This window comes from Ambystoma mexicanum, chromosome 14 (genome assembly GCF_040938575.1).
Source record: "Ambystoma mexicanum isolate Mex_15411 chromosome 14, UKY_AmexF1_1, whole genome shotgun sequence".
Lineage (NCBI taxonomy): Eukaryota > Metazoa > Chordata > Amphibia > Caudata > Ambystomatidae > Ambystoma > Ambystoma mexicanum.
This window is the reverse complement of record NC_090940.1, coordinates 101,144,384-101,165,419: the sequence shown is the minus strand read 5'-3', so window position 1 is coordinate 101,165,419 and position 21,036 is coordinate 101,144,384. Positions and strand designations below refer to the sequence as shown.

The 21,036-nt window shown below is 44.3% G+C and overlaps 1 protein-coding gene and 1 long non-coding RNA gene across 4 annotated transcripts in view; one reads left to right on the top strand and one right to left on the bottom strand.

Annotated features, from left to right (window-relative positions):
• RGS6 (regulator of G protein signaling 6) overlaps positions 1–21,036 on the bottom strand; it is a 1,543,034-nt gene that overhangs the window by 1,439,862 nt on the left and 82,136 nt on the right. The window lies entirely within an intron of this gene.
• LOC138527248 (uncharacterized) lies at positions 1,949–20,993 on the top strand. The gene is made up of 6 exons (XR_011283828.1): positions 1,949–2,190; positions 19,303–19,456; positions 19,543–19,685; positions 19,998–20,141; positions 20,248–20,375; positions 20,512–20,993. It is a non-coding gene; the product is annotated as an uncharacterized lncRNA (long non-coding RNA).

Below are 21,036 nucleotides of genomic sequence, written 5' to 3'. Positions count from 1 at the left end.
CACTACGTAAGGATCCATCAACAAACATTCAGGAGCTCATCCGAGAGGCTACACAACTTGGAGCAGAAAGAGGGTGGATATCCCAAGAAGAATTACAATATCTTAATCATTCGGAAAAAAGGACCCCCTCTTTCTATGCCCTCCCCAAAATACACAAGCACTCCTCTAGACCACCAGGGAGACCAATTGTGTGGGGATGTGGCTCCCTGTTGGAACCACTATGCAAATTTGTTGATCTATTTTTACAACCGATCAGTCAGCAGACTAGAACATATCTTAAAGACACTACTGCAACCATTAACATTTTTGAAGGAACCAGTTTTGACAACGAGCAGCAGCTATTAGTGACAATGGACATCCAGGCACTTTATACTAATATACCACAGGAAGAAGCAATAGATATTATACATCAGCAACTTATCCATAACGCCACCCAACAAAGAGTACCAGCAGCATTCATTGTAGAACTTATGGCCATTGCCTTACAGAAAAATTTCTTCAAGTATGCAGACCAGTTCTACCTCCAAATTGGAGGTACGGCGATGGGTGCAGCATTTGCCCCGAGTTTGGCGATATTGTTTATGGCCAACTTTGAAGACAGATTTGTACTAAGTGACAACAATCCCTTTATCTCACACATTTCCAAATGGTACAGATATATAGATGATATTATTTTCATCTGGGAAGGGAACAAAGAACTACTTGGGCAATTCTTAACATATCTCAACGGACTACACGATACTATTACTTTCACCATGGAGTATGACCACCATACAATCAATTTTCTGGACCTACAAATTACTGCCAATATGGGTTATCTATCTTGCTCTCTCTATAAAAAAACTACAGATCGTAACACCACTCTACATTTCTCCAGTTTTCATCCGAGGGCACTGAAAGAAAATTTGCCATACAGCCAGTTCCTTAGACTCCGACGGAACTGTACTACAGTCTCAGATTATTATAAACATGCAGACCAACTAGCTGGAGACTTAAGAGAACGCGGATATCCTAAAAAACTAGTAAAGAAAGCCCTTAAAAGGGCGAGGTTCACAACAAGAGAGAGCCTATTGACACCCAAAATTCAAACCCCTACACAAGAGAGGGTTGCCTGTGTCACTACATACAGCACTGAATCCTTTGCAGTGAAAAAGGCCCTAATGAAATATTGGCCTATGATTTCTACCTGTTTACCCAATCTAGGAAAGCCTCTGTTCGCCTTTAAAAGATCAAAGAACTTTCGAGATCAATTGGTGCATGCAAAATCTGATCACAGAACTAACATCAGTCAACGAGTTTTACGTCCCATTGTGGGACACTTTCCCTGCGGGAACTGCAGGGCGTGCAAATTTACGAGTAAAACCTTAAAATTCCAGATTGGTACAAAACAATGGGACATTAGATTCATGTCCAATTGCAAATCATGCAATGTGATTTATTGCATTGAATGCCCTTGTGGCTTGAGGTATGTAGGCCAGACCACTCGTGCCATCTCCATAAGGATCGGTGAACACCGTTCGAGAATTAGATGTCGTAACCATGCAGCCCCAATGGTATCACACTTTTTGGAATTGCAACACTCTCCAGATGACCTCAAATGGTGGGTGATTGATGTTGTGAAAAACAGCATGAACACACAAAAAACCTTACTGTACAAGGAGGCGAGATGGATTTATAGGCTTGACTCCATGAATAAAACTAAAGGTTTAAATGAGGAGTCTACTTTTAGGTGGGCATAGCAACGCCTTTAATAACACATGCCTTAAGGTATCGTCTGCAGTAGGCATGAGTGGAGATATGTGTATCCTTTTGTGGGGATTTACACTGAGGTGCATATGCAGGATATTTCTGCCACCCTTTACATCTAGATGATGTGCTTCTGCACACAGCTGACTCTATTTTGTTTTTCCTTTCAGCCCATGTGATTCAATTGTTGGTGCATGAAAACGAGGGATTGCAGTCTAATGAATATCACTGTGTATTTGTGCCTCTTTCGTTTTTAGAAGCATTTGGTTGCTATTCCACTTCTTACCACACAGCTCCTGTGGCGCTGTTGCAAGGCGAGGTCCCTGCCGAGGCTCTCATGCTAGTTAGGTGTACTATGGTCATGCCTGCAAGACTCTCTGATACACTCGTTTCTAGCTCTGAGAGAGAGAGGCACAACCTGCACATCACGGTTTCAGCACAAAGGTAACAAATCTAGGCAGCCTTGTTTTAGCCTCCGCATTGCCCTTTATTTCATGTGGACAAGCGGCAACTTTTGACCATGCCATTCTGTTGTAGATTTCAAACATAATGGAGCGGGAGGCTCCAGTCCATGCCGGGCACATTTTTGAATTGTGCAAGGCTTCCTGAATAACATCCTAGTGCCCTGCATCTATAGAGAGACGCCAAGCGACCACTGCACAGCTTCTCCCATTTAAAGATAGAGTTAGCGACTGGTTGTTGCCAATATGTATTTTGTTTACAACCTCTGGTTTACTATGCTAATGCCGGTTCGCCTACACTAATTCCATATGTTGATTTCACCTTTGAAACAGTAACGTCAATTTGTAAATGTGAAGGAACAAATCTGAGCTTGAGCCCCAGACACGTGAGTGCGCACATTTGGTGTTTTACACTTTTTGGTGCACTTTTTCTCATTAGTGCAGATACATACAAGGTGTTTATATTTCAAAACTGGATTGCACTGCACTACTTTTTAACTGTAACTTTTGGTTTTTGATTAACCTCGCTCCATGGTCTAGTGGCTATGCTCTCTGAAAGTTTTATTCATATGTCTGCTTCATGACACATTACTAATGGTTTTACATTGGTTTTTATCCAGTTCTTTTAAAATAATGCTTCTTTGTTTTTTGCACAAGAGGTGAATATGTCCCACAGGCTCCCCTTATAGCAGGATTGGTTTCATGCACATCACCCTGCTTTTACAGACTTATGAGCCCAATGCATTGTGGACCTTGTAGTTGCATGCCCTAAAAGTCACGGGACACATTATTTTGAGGTATTTTGATTGTGATCCTGTGGTTACTAGTGAGACTATGTTTCTTGTCTTTTTCTCCTTTTTTATTTTTTCTGTACCTCAGGGGTCACGACTTCTACTGGTCCTGAGGAAGGCGGAATGGCCCACTCCGCCGAAACGTAGTTTACTCGCACTTTCTGTTTTATTCGTGTGCGAGTATGACACCTTCTAGATTTATTCTGGTGTCACACGTAGACCCCGAGTTTAGCTAGTAGACCTTGAGTTTAGCTAACCAATTGAAAATGCCCCCAATGGAACTGAACATTTATAATCCAGAGACATATGGTTTCAACCTCTGAGTGGGGGCCTATCAACTTCAAAATTTATATAGTGTTGACTATTCTGAGAAAAAGTTTTTTCAAATGTTTTTTTCTAATGTGTGTATATAACTGTCTTTTGCATTGTATGAAATACTGTGTACATGAACATGGATATTTATTGGTTCTTTTTTGTACATATTGTGCTTGATTTGGAATTTATGTTGAGTTAATAGTGCTTGGTAATTGACAGACCTTGCTTATGAGTAATAATTGAAATAATAAAAAGTCACTTCTGTATAATGCTTAAACAGAAGTACGAAATGGTGATTTTTGTAAAATGTATCCCTATGAAAACTTAGGTGGACACAGAAAACTAGATAGCTTGTGCCATATTTCTGGTATTGAGAAGTTTATTATAAATTAAATTTATATATATGTTTAGTGAACCTGTCAGGACACTTTTTTGTTTTGTGGTTTAGTGATTTCCCGGTCCTTGACAGAGTAGGGATATACCCTCTAGTGCATTAGCGCCACGACAACCGCCATGCAGGCAATCTATTGCACAGGCTTATGTCAGGTGTTTTGGATAGAGTCAACATCACACCTTACAGGTGGCCTGACCAAGGACTAATTCCAATGGACGCACATCCCGACGCACAGACCTCACAGTACTGCGCTACTGTTAAAAGATGCCAGCCCAAATGCCGGCTACCCACACTCTGTGGAGCGCTCCGCTGCTCTCGAGCTAGGTCTGTGCTTTAAACAATAAAAAAAAACAAAATAGCAGGTGCTTCAGAGTTTGACAAACAGCAGAAACGATAGCAGATCCCAGAGAAGCCAGCGAAGGAGTTGCCCCACAGAACCTTATCATCATGGTGGCCAAGGTGCTGCGATTCGTCGACACGTCGACACAAAGCCAAATTGCAAGTCCCCGCGGATATCTAGTCATTATCGCACAAACCTCACAGCAGATTTTTTACCAAATTGTTGCCGCAAGATGCAGTGGATAGGGTTTGGTAAGGCAATATGGGTTGGGGAAAGGCTGGGTGTGGGTGGGGTTTCACTCCTGCATTTTGGGGCAACAAAAATACCCCCAAAACAAATCAGTACCAAATATGTGGTAAAGAAATCTGCAGTGAAATATTGTGTCGGAAGAAGGGGCCTCGCGTCATGGGGCTAGTTCTCAAGAATGCAGTCAGTGTAGGCAGAAGAGTAGGAATCACATATCAGGGGTCTCAGCGGAATCATAAACCGAGGGTCTGTATTGGCAGAGAGTCACAGGCAGGGTCCGACTGGGCACCAATGAAAAAGTGGCCACAGGTGCAAATGGCAATTCAGTCCTTTTGTGAGAGACTGCCTGAGTAGTACCCAAGAGGGAGGTTTTTGATAAAATGTGTTGCAAATTGTGCATGTTAAAGAATGTACATTACATCTAGGGAAGATTGGTCTGGACTTCAATTTAGAGAAATTAGAAGAGAAAACCAGACGTCATGATGCTGGGGAGGCCCTGGACTTCTTGGCTAAGCTTCGTAAGTTCGGGACTTTACCGCAACAGGGTATCTCGCTAGGCTCCCCAAGGTCTTACCTGATAAAGCTTCAGTCTCCGGCGTTGAGTAGATTTATTTTATCAATGCGATTGTCCACACTCCCTGTCTGGGAAAACACATTGGCAGGGACGTCATTTCACCAAAATACCAGGGGTAGCGCAAGTGACATCACACGGCCATTGACCTCTGATGACATCACAGGAAGTGATGTCATTTGACCCCACCCTGAAGTGATATCACGGGAATCAATGGAGCATGACCTTTCACCCCTTGACAAAACAGGAAGTGGCATCGCATAGCATTGTTCCTAAGCACACTACGAAAAATATGGTTACGATATCACCATAATGTGATATACATTTCATAGAAGAATGGATCGCCATATGTATCATTAATATCAGTGTGTATAGGCCCATAGTACCAAATTATTGTGAATGCAAGCAGACGTCCATGGCAAAATGATAATGATGTGCTATTATATAGCACTTACGCTTAAGCACTTTATATAGAACAAATATACATACAATACCACCCAACCTGTGTTGGTACTCATTTATCGACCTCAGAAGTATGAAAGGCTGAGTTGAGGTGTTTAAAAACAGACTAAATCAGACACTCACCCCCTGAAGTGTGCATGAAATAAACCTTTAATGAGGCTAGAAATTATTGTATAAAATTCTAGAAAGAGAAATTATTTGGTTCCTATTCTTTCTTATTTAGGGTCACTGCTGAAAGTGCTCGACTTGTGGAACCCCTGTATTTTTTTGGAATTTTTTTAAGAGGCCTGACCAAGAAAGCCAGCCACTCCAGAAGCAAAGAGCCACATGGCACTGGCCACAACCCAGGACCTTGCATTTAAAAAAAGAAAAAAATAGTTGTTTTTCTTTTTTAGGTGTAGCAAGGGAGATCTCAGGGGTCGCTGTTGCGACCCCTAACTGATGTCCCTGCACAGTGGCCTGGGTGGGAATCCCCAGGAGGGAGAGATTGTGTAGACTCTGCTCGAAGTGGGTGGAGACCGCACAACACATTTTGACACAATGTAAACCCTTATTTCAGAGTATAGTAGAGATTACAGCAATTTTGCCGATTGGACCAATTCTAGAGTCAGATTTACAGCGCTGAGTCCTTGCTCATTACTACCGCAGTTTTCCATGTTTGGCAATTAGTGGCCAGCAAATTGTCTATTGAGTACTAAAGATCTAATCTTAAAACAAAGTGTTTTGGATGAATTTTTTATAGATTGTAAGGTTGGTTGCTTTTGGGAAACGTTTACATGTTTGAGTGTGTTTTGAATTTATGTGATGCTTTGTGAATTGCTTAACCAGATATGTTTTAATGTGTAAAGCTGTTTTTAATAATGCCGGTAGTTACAATTGTCAAATGGCTGAAATGTGTAATCAGTGTGAAAGGTACACAATGTAACCAAATGCATTTAATAAAACAAAAACAAAAAGAATGTTCATTCAGTAACACTGGTCAAAGCTACTAGCCACATGGTGAAGTAACTTATCAAACTGGCCCACATGGGGCAACATAGAGGCCCACTTTCACCCCAAAAAAATGGCCCACGCCAGCATTTTGCATTTTGCCTAATAGGCCAGTCTGAGCCTGGTCACAGGAAGTAATGGTAGAAAACGGTCACCGGCCTCACTGAGCACATGAGGATAACTTCACTTCCCAAGAAAGGCGTTGACCCCCAACCTTCACAGCACCACTTCCTCATCCCAGATGATCCCATGGGGATTTCCCCGCGCGGCGCTCTACGAGGATCCTCCCACATTCATTCAGTTGTTCACTCATTCCAATTGCTATTGCAGGTCCGCCAATTCATATTTTGAGGAGGCTTAGACTAATGGCAAATCATGCCAAATGGAGTGACTACTTTACTCAAATGTGCAGGCCTAATCGGGAACAGGTGCTAGTGGGCAATTTGGGTAGCAGACCCTCAATGGGGGAAATGAGGTTTGCAGCATGACCTCTGCTGTTGTATTGTATTATATTGTATTAAGTTATTTATATAGCGCTCTTTCCCCACATGTGTGGCCTCAATGCGCTTTTTCCTCGGTTGAACGCCCTTGGTGACCGTAGCCAATGTGGGTGGAAATTCTAGGGAGTTTATTTTAGGAGATGCATGTGTGCATGTTGCCGTTCTAGGGTGTGGGTGGCTGGCAAGGCTCCACTAAGCAGCCCAAGAGAGGTCAGGCACATGGGTGGGTGCTGTTGAGGGTTAGAGGTAGATTGCTATTACTGAGAGGGTCTATGTGAGGCCAGCTATTCCGTATTCCTTTCGGGCGGTGGTCGCTGTATTCTAGTGGCAGAGGTGTTGAGGTATGTCAGGTGTTTCAGTCTGGACGGCTATATGTGATGCTAGACCGGATGTGCTTGGCCGTAGCCGTATTCTATAGTGCATGGATGCTAGGCCGTGCCTGCGGCCTGTGTCCACACTAGTGGTGTGAAGATAAACATACCGTAGTCTCTGAGATTGCTTTGTTCGGGAAATATATGTCCAGGTCTAGAATTGAGAGTCCCATACCAATGGGCCTAGGTTTCATACTGTGGCAGGTATCCGCATATATTAAACAGAGATGGACGCTACACCTAGATTTGAGAATCCTGCATAGTGGGAGGAAGGCCTATGTTTCACAATGCAGTAGGTTTAGGCATATGATAAACAAAGACGGAGGCTACGCCTAGATCCGAGAATCCCGTACAGTGAGAGAGGGGCCTAGGTATCACAATGCAGCAGGTTTAGGCATATGATAAACAAAGACGGAGGCTACGCCTAGATCCGAGAATCCCGTACAGTGGGAGAGAGGCCTAGGTTTCACAATGCAGCAGTTTTAATCACATAGTAAACAAAGATGGAGGCTACACCTGTATTTGGGAGTTCTGTATAGTGTGCAAAAATGAAACATGAGAGATGCTTTCTTGTCCTGCTCCTTGATTGAAATTGGTGATCAGACATATTATGGTGGGCTCTAGAAAAGCTTTTAATACAATAAATCAGAAGGGAGATATGTGCAGTGGCATGCATTGGACAGTGCACTCATTGTTCCCATGCAAGTCTGATCAATGTGTTTCTGGTGCACAAACCCCAGACTGTTCATCCGTCTTAGTGTTGCATTGCATTGAGCCGAGACAGGTTTGTAGTCTGTCTTCTCTTTTTATGATGCCATGGAAAGAGATTATAAGAGCAAGCCTCTGTCATTGCAAAGTTGTGCTGTGAAGTGTTTTCCCCTGGGAACCATGTCATGACAGCCACGTAATGACAATACTTGGCAATGGCCAGCTGGGCCAGTGGAATGCTGGGACACTGCCCTTTTCTACAGACCCTTCCCCTTCGGCCACTTTGGCTGCCTCACAAGATTGTCTGCGAAAGCCTGGGCGGCCATATTAGTTGCCTATGCAAAAGTTTGGCTTTGCCATTTCTGGTTTGGGTTGAGGTCGTAAATGTCTCCAAATTCCCAGGGGACCTTTTGCATGAAGAAGACTGGTGCTGAATTTAACGCAAGTAAAGTGCATTTCTGATGAAACACCTGCCTTTTTGTAATGACGAGCATGTAGTGACAAAGGTCAATTTCCATTCTAATACATTGTTTAACAATAGGTGCGTTTTCACTTCTTGAAGCTAAATTCAGACCACGGGCAATGTTACAGAAATGTGGAGTTTTACTGAGTTCTAGCACAAGGGAACAGATCGCTCAAGTCAGTGGCCGAAGTGTATAAAAAGAACTAGTGGCACTGTGTTCCCTGCTGGCCTCCATACAAACCCCATCACCATGCCCCCTCCCACGCGCCATACAAACACTATACCTGGGTCCCGCCTTTTCTGCATTCCACCCCCACCGCTGTGTCAAGGCTGAATGAAATACAGCGAAAGAAAATGCAAAATGCATTTTAAGACGACCCCCATTACCTTTATTCAGTGTCCCTCACAGAATGCAGCTTTGCACACCCTCCCCTTTCTAATCACCCACCATCCGCACCTCTTAAGGGGCCTGCTAAAGATGAAACCCGCCCCTGCCACCTACCCAGTAACTGCAGATACAGCTCTGTCTGCAGTATTTTCACGTTAAATTGCTTAAATGCAAAAGTAAATTCTGGTTACTGTGGGAGCAGGGCTATGATGGGGCTTGGGAATGGGCTTTATCCCAGGCAGGACACTGAAAAAATAACACCAACCAAGCAGTTTTACGGGAGCTCACTGTGATGTGAGGTTAGAGCTGAGCCAGGAGGTCCCAGGTTCAAATCCTCATGAAGTAGGAGGACCAAATGTCCCGGTTTTCCCAGAACAGTCCCGGGAAATCACCCGGGGTCCCTGGAATTTTTTAATTTTATAAACCCTGTGCCGGGATTGGAATGGTGGGTGGCTACAGTCCCGGTGTTTGCCTGGACCCAATTTCTAAATCCCAAAAATCAGGCCCTGCGTGACTTTTCCTGCATGTGAATGGGGGCGTGAATACTTTTCACGGCTCCATTTCCTTTCCCCTTTCCCCTCCCCGCCCGCTCTCCTCCTATGAGAGGAGAGTGCCTGTGAGCACAATCCCCACGCAACAGGTCAGCGACATAGAAGTAGGACTACAGTTGTATTTGTGTTTACTTTAGTCCTACTCCTATCTCCATGTCCCGCCCATTGTTTTTTTTTTTTTAATCTGGTCAATCTATCATCAATGCAAAAGCAAAACAGAAATTTGCCTGCTGTTTCAGGAACGGTTCTCAGCAAGGTGATGGATGACTCCTGACGCAGTGCGCCGAAGTGCACATTTCAAGTTCTTCCTACACTTGTACTTTAAAATGAAACCAATCCGGGAATGTTTCTCTTCAAAATAAAAGTAAACAAAAGTAGAGAAGCACTGCTCCCGCACACTTCTGGTGCAAATAATTTGGACCTTCAATGCATTTTTGCACCGGAGCAAACTTTGACCCAGAGCTAAAATGTTTCTGAATGAGTACAAGGTCAAACATTATCCCGGTGTAAAAATGCATTAAAGCAATATATGCGTTGCAGGAGGGCAATGTTTGCCCTGCTGCTAGTACTGTGAAAGGTTGCACGTGCACTGGCGCAAAGCTTCTGTAATGAGCCACTGGTTCCACTACCAGAATGTTATGAACTTGCAGTGCCATGATGGTGAAGCAGCATTTGCCGATGTACCCTCTCTTGCCTACTCCCCTCCGGCAGGATCATGTCTTGCCCCCCACATTTCAAGCTGCTGAAACATTGCACCTTCGGCGAGTGCTTAAGGTTCGGAGACTCTTCTCGTAGGACAGGACTTGTTCTAGAAACCTATCACTGTTTCGTTGCTCATCTACAGGTTGCCTCCCATCAGCCAGAGTGGCCAAGTTACCTTCTGTGCTGGTGGCAATACTGTAGTTTGAGCCTAGGTAGGACCGAGTGAAGCAAGGGCCTAGGCGAGGCCCATGGCAGGCCTGATCTCACCCCAAAAGCATGGGCGAGCGGGATCAGCGTCCGTAAAAATAAAATAAAAAATGTCCCTTCGAAGGGGCACGTGTGCGGTGTGGCGCCAATTCACCAAAGGGAAGAATCGTCCATCGAAAGATTGCCTCTGGGAAAAACAGAACAGCCACAGGAATAGGAGAGCGAAGCCCAGGTAAGGAGTGGGAGTGGTTGAAGGTAAATTTGGTGGGTGGGGTGACAGCAGGGTGAGGAGAGAGGTCCGGGGGCAGGCAGGGTGGAAATAAGAAAATTGTGGCCCACTGAATGGCATGGAAGACAGCTAGGGAGGAATGGAATGTGGGTTCGTACTGTCAGTGCAAACCTGTATTTCTAGCCTCCTGATTGGCTGGAGCCGCTCCCCCGTTTGATAATATTGATGAACATCAACAGAACACTCGGGTCATTATACGTCTTAATTCCTATTGGTTATATATATATATCCTTGGTCACCAGCAACATTCCTCATCATCTACCGGGGGACAATCCCTAAAAAAAGTGGGGGGACATATTAACATACCAATTGAATGTGGCATCACCAGAAATGAGCATATCAAGGTGTCCTCTGAAAAAAGTGGGGGACTCCATCGACCTGAGTGTACCCTCGACTTGAGCCCTGATTTGTTCCCTCGTGGCGTTTTCACATTCTTTGGGGTTTTTGGAGCGGCAATAACCCCAACATTCCTCCCTGGTGGGGTCTTTCTAAACCTGTTCTCCCGTCCAAGACATTTCCTGGTCTCTTTGCACATTAGGAGGCGAGACAGATCAAAATCTGCATCGCCGATTCTTACGGAGAAAACCCACATTTCTTAAGAAAATGTTCAAGATTCCCTGCAGACATTTGCAATCACCTCCAGGTGTGGAAAGTTTGAGAAATGTTCCATGGGTTTTCCTGTCTGTGCCCGATGAATTCACTGCTGTGCCTGTAGTTGCATGAGCACAGGTGAAATGCCTGGAGTTTGAGGGCGTAGAGTGAAGAGTCCATGATCTCCATGTAGCAACACAGCAGGCGCCGATTTCTCAACATCCAGAAATGTTGAAAATACATCTAGCATCTGTGGTGGCCTGCCTTGCCAAACAGGCTGCTCAGCACCGCGGGCAAAGGGTATCGCTGCCACTCTGACCAGTTCGCCTCTATTACCACAGCCCCAGATTCACTGATATTTAAAATCCCCCAAAAATACCTTCTCATTACTTGTAATCGCCACACTGCCTTTCCGGAATGGCTATCATGGAAAGAGAAAAGGGGCTTGTTTCTCTTCTTTTCCTCGGACTGTACTCAACATGCCTGAGCACTCTGCTTTCTATTACTTGGACAGTTGCTATCCAATTTTACCACTTTGCGTTTCCGCCTGCCCCTCGCCCCCACACAGGCAGCTCAGCTTTCTTTAATGCCTTCAGTGCAGCCCATGCACTAGACTCCATCTTCTGTGTCCCCAGTCACCAAGGAAAAAAACGCAATTAAATTTGCACTGCATTAATGTATCTCCTGTGAAGGAGTCTAGATGCCGTAATCTGTTGATTAAATTGTTGGACTATTTTTCTTCCATAATTGATTCCGTAAATGCCCACACAGTAATGGCAGACTGGCTGGCCTGTAGATGGCAGCCTCCCACGTTGGCCACATCGGCTTTCCCTCCGTCCTAGAGAATCAGGTCTCTACTGATCACCTGGGCAGAGTAAGACCTCTCACGGTCCAATGAATATCTCATATTCCTCCTGTGGCGTCACTATGGGCTGCATGCAGAGTTTGGTGGAGTTATAAAAAGTGGTGCTTTGCTTTGTCACTCTGTGTGGGACGGGTATGTTGAGACGTGGATCCCATGCCTGTGGGGCCTAGAGACCCAAGCTACTCTTCACTGATGAATCCAAATGAGGCCGAAACATGTTTGGAGAGGTGTCCAGTCAGAATGTCGAAAACATTTGGTCGAATGACGAAAATGTAGAAAAAAGAATGTCTACAAATTTTTTTTTGAATGCTTTATTTTTTTATTTACATGTTTTTTTTGGATTCCGCAAGTAAAAAAAGGGTTAAAACAGGAAAACAAATTTAAAAAAGAGGGGTTGGGGGGGACCCCCGTTTCGAACAAAAAACAAACAAAAAAGACATTCACATTTTTTTTTCAACATTATTTATTCGACATTTTGACTTTCGACCAAATGTTGTTCAAAAATGTCAATATAAACCGTTTGGAGATGCTTGTGGCCTCGTGCAGAAGGGAAGTGAAGTGAAACCTAGAAACCGTTTCCCCATAAAGCATGCAGTAATTACCGATCCCGATTGAGTCCCATTGCAGGGTTTGATATTGGTGGGAGCTATGTAGCCTCTGCTTGAAGCCAAGAGAAGCCTGGATGACTTGACACCAAGAGCTACTAGGAGCTACAATTGGCTCCCCAGGCCAGCAAGTGCAAAATAAACATATCCATGTGATATTGATATGATAGGTTATTTATAACGCGCTTAATACCCAGCGGTTTCTAAGCGCGGACCCAGGGGATCGAACCTGTGTTGCTCCATGTCATCTTGTTTCCAAGGCGAGCACGTTGCCCCTGAGCTATCCTCCTGAGACTTTAAATCTGTTATTTGATATGTGTATAGGATACATGCGGAAGCCATTTGAAACCTAATGGGTCGTATATAATGGAGCTGTGCCTCTTAGGTGGAATTTATATTTGCAATGTGTGATATAATGGATCCCTGTTACATAGCTCCTACTTACTGGGTGATGCAGGATGCCTAAAGCAGCTGCTTATCAAATCTTTATTTCCAATCACTGCATTGAATTAAAAAAATAGGGAATAACTGAAGGGTCTGCATGTCTCTGAATCATGCAGAGTCTTTCGATTACTGCATGGTTACTACATGTGGTAAGAGTAATGGAGTTTGCTGGCATTTCTGAAGGAAACAACTGTACTCTGAACGAGACCCTACGTTGTTAACGCGCAGGCATACACCTTCGTTCAATGTGGTCTCGTGCAGATCCTCCATGGACACTCCAGATGGATTCTTTGGGATTACTGATCAAACAATGTGGCTGAAAAACAGAGGTTTGTTCCGCTTCTTCTGCACACTTGCCTTCCTCTCTTTGGACTACAATATTAAAAACAGAAGGACATATGAACAGGGACGTCATTTCACCAAAATGCCAGGGGTAGCGGAAGTGACATCACATGAGCCCACCCTGAAGTGACATCATGGGAAGCGATAGAACACGACCTTTCCAGTCCCCATTCCCTTAGCTCCTAAATAGAAGTAAAATAATTCTGATTAGTATTGACCCTTCTTCTGAAAATTATAAAAGGGCATGTAAGTCGCAGAAACATATAGACTTCATGACAAGTGCCCATAAATTGACTGCATTGGCTCCTGCTTCTCCCACTTACCTCTTCAGACCAGCAAGGATACTCGCGTGCCCAAAGCGTCACACAAAATTGGGCCTGCCATTGGCAAACGCGCTCACAGAGCCGCACCTACCACATAAGGCAACAGTTGCCTCCTCGGTCCCAGACTCCACTTCTATGCAAACGTCAATGAACATGGCATACCCAAGTTACAGAAATGACCAAATAATCAAACCAAAAGCCATTGAACTAGGTCTAATGCTTATTACGCTGCTAGAAGAATGATGTGATAGGTTATTTATAACATGCTTAATACCCAGAGGCTTCTAAGCGCGGACCCGGGGATCGAACCTGTGTTGCTCCGTGTCGTCTTGCTTCCAAGGTGAGCACGTTGCCCCTGAGCTATCCTCCCACGACAATATTGAGGTGGAAGACCAATTCCATTTTGATTTATGGTTTAATAATAATTCCATTACTATGTTCTATGACCTACTCACCCTCACCCTCTGCCTTAGCGATCGAAAAACAAAGGATGGGCATATGCTTGATCCATACTGAGGACGTAACACATCGAAAGATCTCTAGATCAGGAGCGTGACATTCAAGTAGCAATGTGTTGTACTATGGCCCCCAAACCCATTCATCAAGGCAGTCCTCGGGCCTTCCATCTACTGAGGCCTTCCTCAGGACAATCCTTAATCTGGTTCTTATTCCCTGAACACTACCCAGGTATGCTCCTAAAGGGTGGTCTCTGTCTGTCTATTGGCAAGGTGCACGACAAGCATATCATGGAGGAGGCAAACAACCTGGAAATGTTCAGGTGAACCTATTTGTTCATTCACTCCAAAGAGGAAACATTACCCAAGACCTGGTCTCGGAACCCCTCATTCAATTTCCTGCAGATCTCCAAGAAGAGGAACCTGACTTAAATGTATTCCATGTTTCAGGCAGGCGGCATCATTTTGCATTTTCATGGAACCACACAATGGACATCTTGAAATCGAACATATCCAATTGGATGCTCTACGAGCTATATAGATGAGGACAGAACGTTAATCGGCCACACATATGAATGACCGCCTAAAACCTAGAACATCCACAGCTTAAAATGGTGTCCAATGAAGACAGCAACCACTATAAGGTCAACATGAGAGGCTGTCACAGAGCTGGGAAAAGGAACAAAGATATTCACCAAAACTCACAGGTCAACAAGGTGCCACCTGCAGATCACCTTCATGTATGTGATGAGAGCTTTGAACATCCATTCTTCAAGAGGGACCCCTTTCTATGGAATGATAATTATGATTTAATTACAGATATGTTTAACCAATGTCACTGATGTCCCGTATGTGGAGTACAGAATATTCTGGACTCTGGCATGCATAGAGGTCAGTTGCAGCGTTTGGTTGAACGCGATGCATATACACCCTGCCAAGTCGCTCCTGGGAACCTGTAGAGTTTGTCCCCATTACCCATCAAAGCAATAATGTTAATAACATGTTATGCAGCAGACTTACATAAAGGGCCTTACCTTGCACATATGTGGATATTAATTAATTACAAGTTGATTACAGGTATTTCTAGCCAGTGTCACTGATGTCATTTCCTATGATATGACATTATTCGCTAATGTCACTTCCAATGGGGAGACTTTGCGAAATGTCATTAGTGTTAAAGGCCTTGTGACGACAAGAGGCACTGCTAATGAGCCATCAAGAATTGTAAGGGATTATTAAGAGGGATGAAGGCATTTTTCAAAATCTATGTCTACATGTTCTATCCTTCTTGTTAGGAGAGCTTATGGCATCAAGTTCTACTCAACACCAATGGCCAGTTCCCTCTGACTGGGGTCTTGGGCGATTTGTCTCTGCAGTGATATGATTGGTGATATGATTTCCTTGGGGAAAATGAGTAGGTCTTCAATTTTTTGTATGAGTCTGGAACTCAGTGAATGGTCCAGAAATAACACTGTCCTAACCATTTAACCATTTGACTGCCCATAGAACATGTGCGTCTGACCAAAGTTCCATTGGAAAGCCGCCAAGCCCAAGCAATAGCAGTGAAAAGGTTAAGTATAGACATCAGTCTGAAAAGTATACTTTCTAAAGTTAAGAACACAGAACTCCGGGAGCTCTTGCAGCCCCGCCCAGGCCTGCATGTCGAAATGTCACAACGTTGGGGCTCCCTGCCTTTGTTTGTTGAATCCTTTGCCTGCAACAGAGCATTAGCTTTTGTTACAAGTTGCAATTTGAGGTGGCAGCGGGCGGAAGTAAATTGCAGCTTCCCGTTTCACGAGCACTTCAAGTAAATTAAGTGTTTGGAAATCTGGCGCCGCTGCCCAGAAGCGTTGACGTAGTCGCCGGCCTACGCATTCTTGATTGCTGGGGTCCCAAATGCAATTTCCCTCGCTGCAGCCGTGCAGATGATTGCAAATGGAAAGCGGGCTGTGATTGCTGGCTGAATTTCTGCCCCCCCACAAATCCCCACCAGGTATGCGACCTGCATGGATAGTAACTATGGTGTCAGGTTGGTAGAAACCGTGTTACCCACTTTTGCAGAGTGATATGATATGATGGGTTATTTATAACGCGCTTAATACCCAGAGGTTTCTAAGCGCGGAACCGGGGATTGAACCTCTGTTGCTCTGTGTTGCCTTGCTTCCAAGGTGAGCTTGTTGCCACTAAGCTATCCTCCCGAGGCAATTTCTCCAAATTTGGTGCCGTCATTTTGCTGTTTTCTTTATCACAAACATGTATATGATAAGTTGGGGTAAAGGTATATAGAAAGGGAGAGTTGGTTGTGCAAGTGGACGGGTGGGGTCAGTTCTTTAAGCCAGGGACCAAATATTTTCCAGCACTCCTGTGACACTGCAGGTGGGCGCCACTGCTGCCACCCCCCTTAGCTGTTCCCCACAGTTTCGACATATTTGGGGTTACACTGCAGCTTGCACCTGCTCATCGTGGTTGATGGATGCACTGGCTATCGCCGCTTAATAATTAAAGTGAGTCTGAGACAATAAGTCCCGGTTTCAAAAATAAGCGCCAGGGCTGAGCCCTGGCAAACACCCCTACAAATTAAGCACTGGGCGGGGCAGTCACCTCCCACTGTTTGTGGTTAAAAAAAAGCAACAACATAGGGCAACAAATATTTGACGAAATTGCTGTTCGGCAAAACAAATTAAAAAAATCAGTAAATGTTCTGAAATCCATAGACCCTGTGTAGGTCTCACAGTGTCCCTATAGCAACGGTCTGCCACAAGAAGTATTCACAATATGATGTTAATGGCTGCACCTAGGACTTCTTACTTGCAGGCTGTATAGTTGTGCAGTTTTTGGCACATCAAGCCTTCCCCATTTATATATTATACATCTTGGATTATAGCACAGTCTCTGATGAATCTCCAGCTCCCAGGGCTCTCCGCGTTCTTCGCTCACTCACCAGCGTTGTCCTTTTGTGTATCACTATTTCCCCACCTACCATATATTTTGGACAGCCCTCTGCATCAATTTATTTTTCCATACAGCCTCATCACGAGTTGGGCTGTATTCCCGACTGTAATAGCCCTAGCGCCGACCGGTCCGGCGGTATTACCACCAGATCACGGGTTGGGCCTTAACGGTAAATCCCCATTCCTGAATGGGTTCATTGGATCCAATGGGGAATTTTCAGTGCTAATACTGCGGGCTAAGACAGCGGGCTGTAATACAGCCGGAAACAAAAATTTTCACCTCCAGAAAAAGGCTGGAGGTAAAACAGCCGATTTAGCGCCCAACTCGTGATAGGGCCAGCCCTTAAATGCGGCGGTAATACCGTTATCACCGCATTTAAGGGCTACAGCCCAACTCGTGATGAGGCCCACAGTCTCTCCTTTCAACGTCTGATGAAGTCAAAATAGGATATATGCATATGTGGGTCAGTTTACGATAACTCTTTCATTCTAGGTGCTGTATATTTATGCGGCCATATTCCTTTTTTTAATTAAATGTGCTTTACTTTCTAGTTTATCATGTGTTATGTGCTTTTAGTACCTGTGTCGCAACTTTGGAATCCTGTCAACCAATCAGGGTTCAGGGGATTTCGGGCAATATTTGCAGGCGTAGACACGGTTCCTAACACTGGTCAACATTCCAAGTGACACATTAGCTCCGGGCTCTGCCTGCCTGTGCACCCCCAGACATTCCCTCAACTAAATCCGCTCCCCCTCTCTTCAGCGCTATGCACTGAATTACCTGTTCTCCTTTGGATCCAACATGGACCCTTCCTCCTCGCCATACTGTGCCGTGCGTGCTCTCCATGTCCAGGTCGCTCAGCCTGCAGGATAGACAGAGAAAAGGGACTGCCGCTGGAAGCCCGCCAAGCGCCCTAATGCTTGGCGCTCATTTCTCAGTACCCTGCCCTTCCTTTTATTTTTCAGCTGCAGACACACCCACAAGTACCCAGCCCCCATGGCCAGGAGCTAATAGGTTCTTAAGTGCCCGCAGCCCCATGGCCAGGAGCTAATAGGTTCTTAAGTGCCCGGATGCCCTCCATAAAATGCAACATATTGCTTTCTCCATTGTTTTTGACACCATATGCTTTAAATGTTGTATAGCTGTGACTTAATGTTTATTTATAGATTGCTCCAAATGCTTAGTATTACATTCTCGTAGGTGTGTTTGTTCGGCATTGGTTGGCCTGGGGAGCCAAAAGTAGCTCCTGGTAGCTGTTGGTATCACGCTAACCTTGCTTCACACCGGCTCAGAAGCTGTGCTTCCGGACTTTGGGATGCGTGGGTCAAACGCAAACATCGATACACATACGGATATGCGAACATAGATCCAGGATAAGGTGTAAAAACCACAGTGCCCCTCTTGTGAATCATTACATTGATGCCCAACACACAGCAGATGATCTACTCTGGTGATTTGTAGAGACTGTTGAAAGCTCAGCCAACACTATGGGGAGCCTGTTGCAAAAAGTGGCCCGATGGATCCATCGATTGGATTCTTTTCATCATGGTCTTAATGAAGAGTTTATTTACCCCACCTAAAGGGTTTCCCCCCTAAGAAGCCCAACCTGGGTGTGGCCCATACATATTGGACTCCCTTCAACAGCAAGCAATGGCCGCCACTCCCATGTTATGCCAAAACTATTTCGCAAACCAACTTGGCTCTTAGAGTTTTTTACTCCACTTTAAAGGATCCCGCTCACAAGCTAAACTGGGACTCAGTGCATGCCCACCAGCAGTAAATGACTGCTCTCATGCCATGGGCAGCTCCCTTATACACCAACCAGGCCAAGCGGTTATCTCGCCACACCAGGAACCGTGATACAGACATTGGCCAGGGCACACAAATTCACCATTGCCCAACAAAATAGCCTCCCAATCAATGTGTGTGGACCACTGTATGTCCACATGTATAAGCAAGAAGTTACCGATGTTGGAAGCAACTCTATACATAATGACAAAATGCGAAGCCCTCCCGGTTGCCCAGGAAACATCCGGCATGTTGCATTGTGAACCTATGACGAATAACATACTTACCCGCACCATTATGACACTGCATCTCTTGATGCATCCCTCGATTTGATTAAGCGACCTTCATTTCTGCAACAAACTTTTATATTGTTCTAACCCCGTCCGCCTCCTAATCTATTTTTACTCTAATGTGTTTTTTTTTCCACCCCTGGAATTTGAAGCATACAGTGGTATTGCCCGGTCTAGTTTGGCTCAGTTACCATAACAACGAACGAAACCCAAGACGCTAAGTAGTCTGTGCTGCAGCACAAACAGCTACAGGACGCGAACCGCCACTTAAGCTCTGTGAGTTGACCTGGACGCCCGACAGACCCAGTAAGTAAGCCACACGGCTAAGATCTTCAAATTTAAGGTGATTTCATTACGCATGCAACCCCCTTTTTTTTAACATGTATTCACAGCTTTGTGCGCGCACCATCGAACAATGCACTCCATTCGAACTGATGCCCCATTCACTGTTCCAAATACAGCAGCGTGTTTGTGAACAACACTCCTCCTCTACAACATCAGTTTCATGGGTGTACTTTAGGATTCTTCCTAACAGGTAAGTGACGTATCCCACAAATACACAGCTTTAGTGGTAGTCACAACTCAGTGTACCCCATGAAGTCCTCGGCTTGTCTCGTGCTTTTTCTGCAACAAAATGGAGTTATAACCCTCTTGGCAGATAGAACTTATCTTTACAAACAATCTAGATATCATGCCTTGGAGTTAGCTGTGTTCTTGCGCACTATCCATGCTGATGACCGAAGTGACAGAACAGTATCCCAGTAACAGCTCTGTTCTTTTCAAATAATCTCCCTTGTTCTTAAAGTAATTGAGTTACAAAATTATTCCTTCTTTTGGGCCTCTTTAGCAATCTGGAATCCGAAAGTGGTTCCTTCAGCACCACAGCAGACCCAATACAACTTGAAATAAGAAGTCGATAAATACTAATCAAAAGAGGAGAACAGGCCACAGCCCCCATCACTGAACACCCGGAATTCAGACTTACTATAAGGTACTTTACATGTAGTAACCTTTCTTTGTCTACATTAGTTTCAGTGGCCTTAAATAGGGCCTCCTGCTCTCACAACTTCAAACTTTCCCCTTCTTTTTCCTTACAGTGGGTCTCTTAAATGCTTGAATAACCTTTAAGTGAATATAAGGTTCAATTCACCCATCCTGCAGGACCTTTTTCGTGTTTGGAATCAAAAAAGCCACATGTTTTATGTACCCCTGTCCATGCTACCGGGTGAGTACTATGTGGCAATTCTTTCACTAATCCAGTAGCAGTTATGTCTTTCAAGAATGTCGTTGTGAGATAATGTATGAATATGTTCTAATGAAATACTGATATATACATGTATCTGCTTCCCTCCCCCTTTTAGGACTATGAAGTCCATTGGCCCTGAGGAAGGCACAACCTAGATGCCGCTAACTGTTGGCAAGCCGAACCGTGTATTCAGTGCCCATTCTCCGAAACAAGCCTGTATGAGCACTGATTAAAAATGTCTAGATCCACGAACCTACACATTGGAAGATAAAGAGTATGATCATATATTGATCATGTAATTGATCATGTAAGCGAATAGACAAGCGAATCAGAAACATACACAAAAAAGCTTTTCTGAGACTGCGAAAAAAAAGTCTACCATTTTTGCACATTAATGCTTGTTTTTTACATGTATTTTCCATTCATCTATTTGCATTTATGAACTTTTCGTTTTTTCAAAAATAATTTTGATTATTTATGTATTCACAATCCCTGTGGTTATATATGTAATTGTTATTTCTTCTTTTCTTTTTTACAATGTTATTAATGAAGTAACTTGTTGTGTATTCTTGCACTATTAAATTTGGCTAAACTTTAGACATCTTTCTATGTTTTTCTTGCTTATGACTCTTTAGGAGCA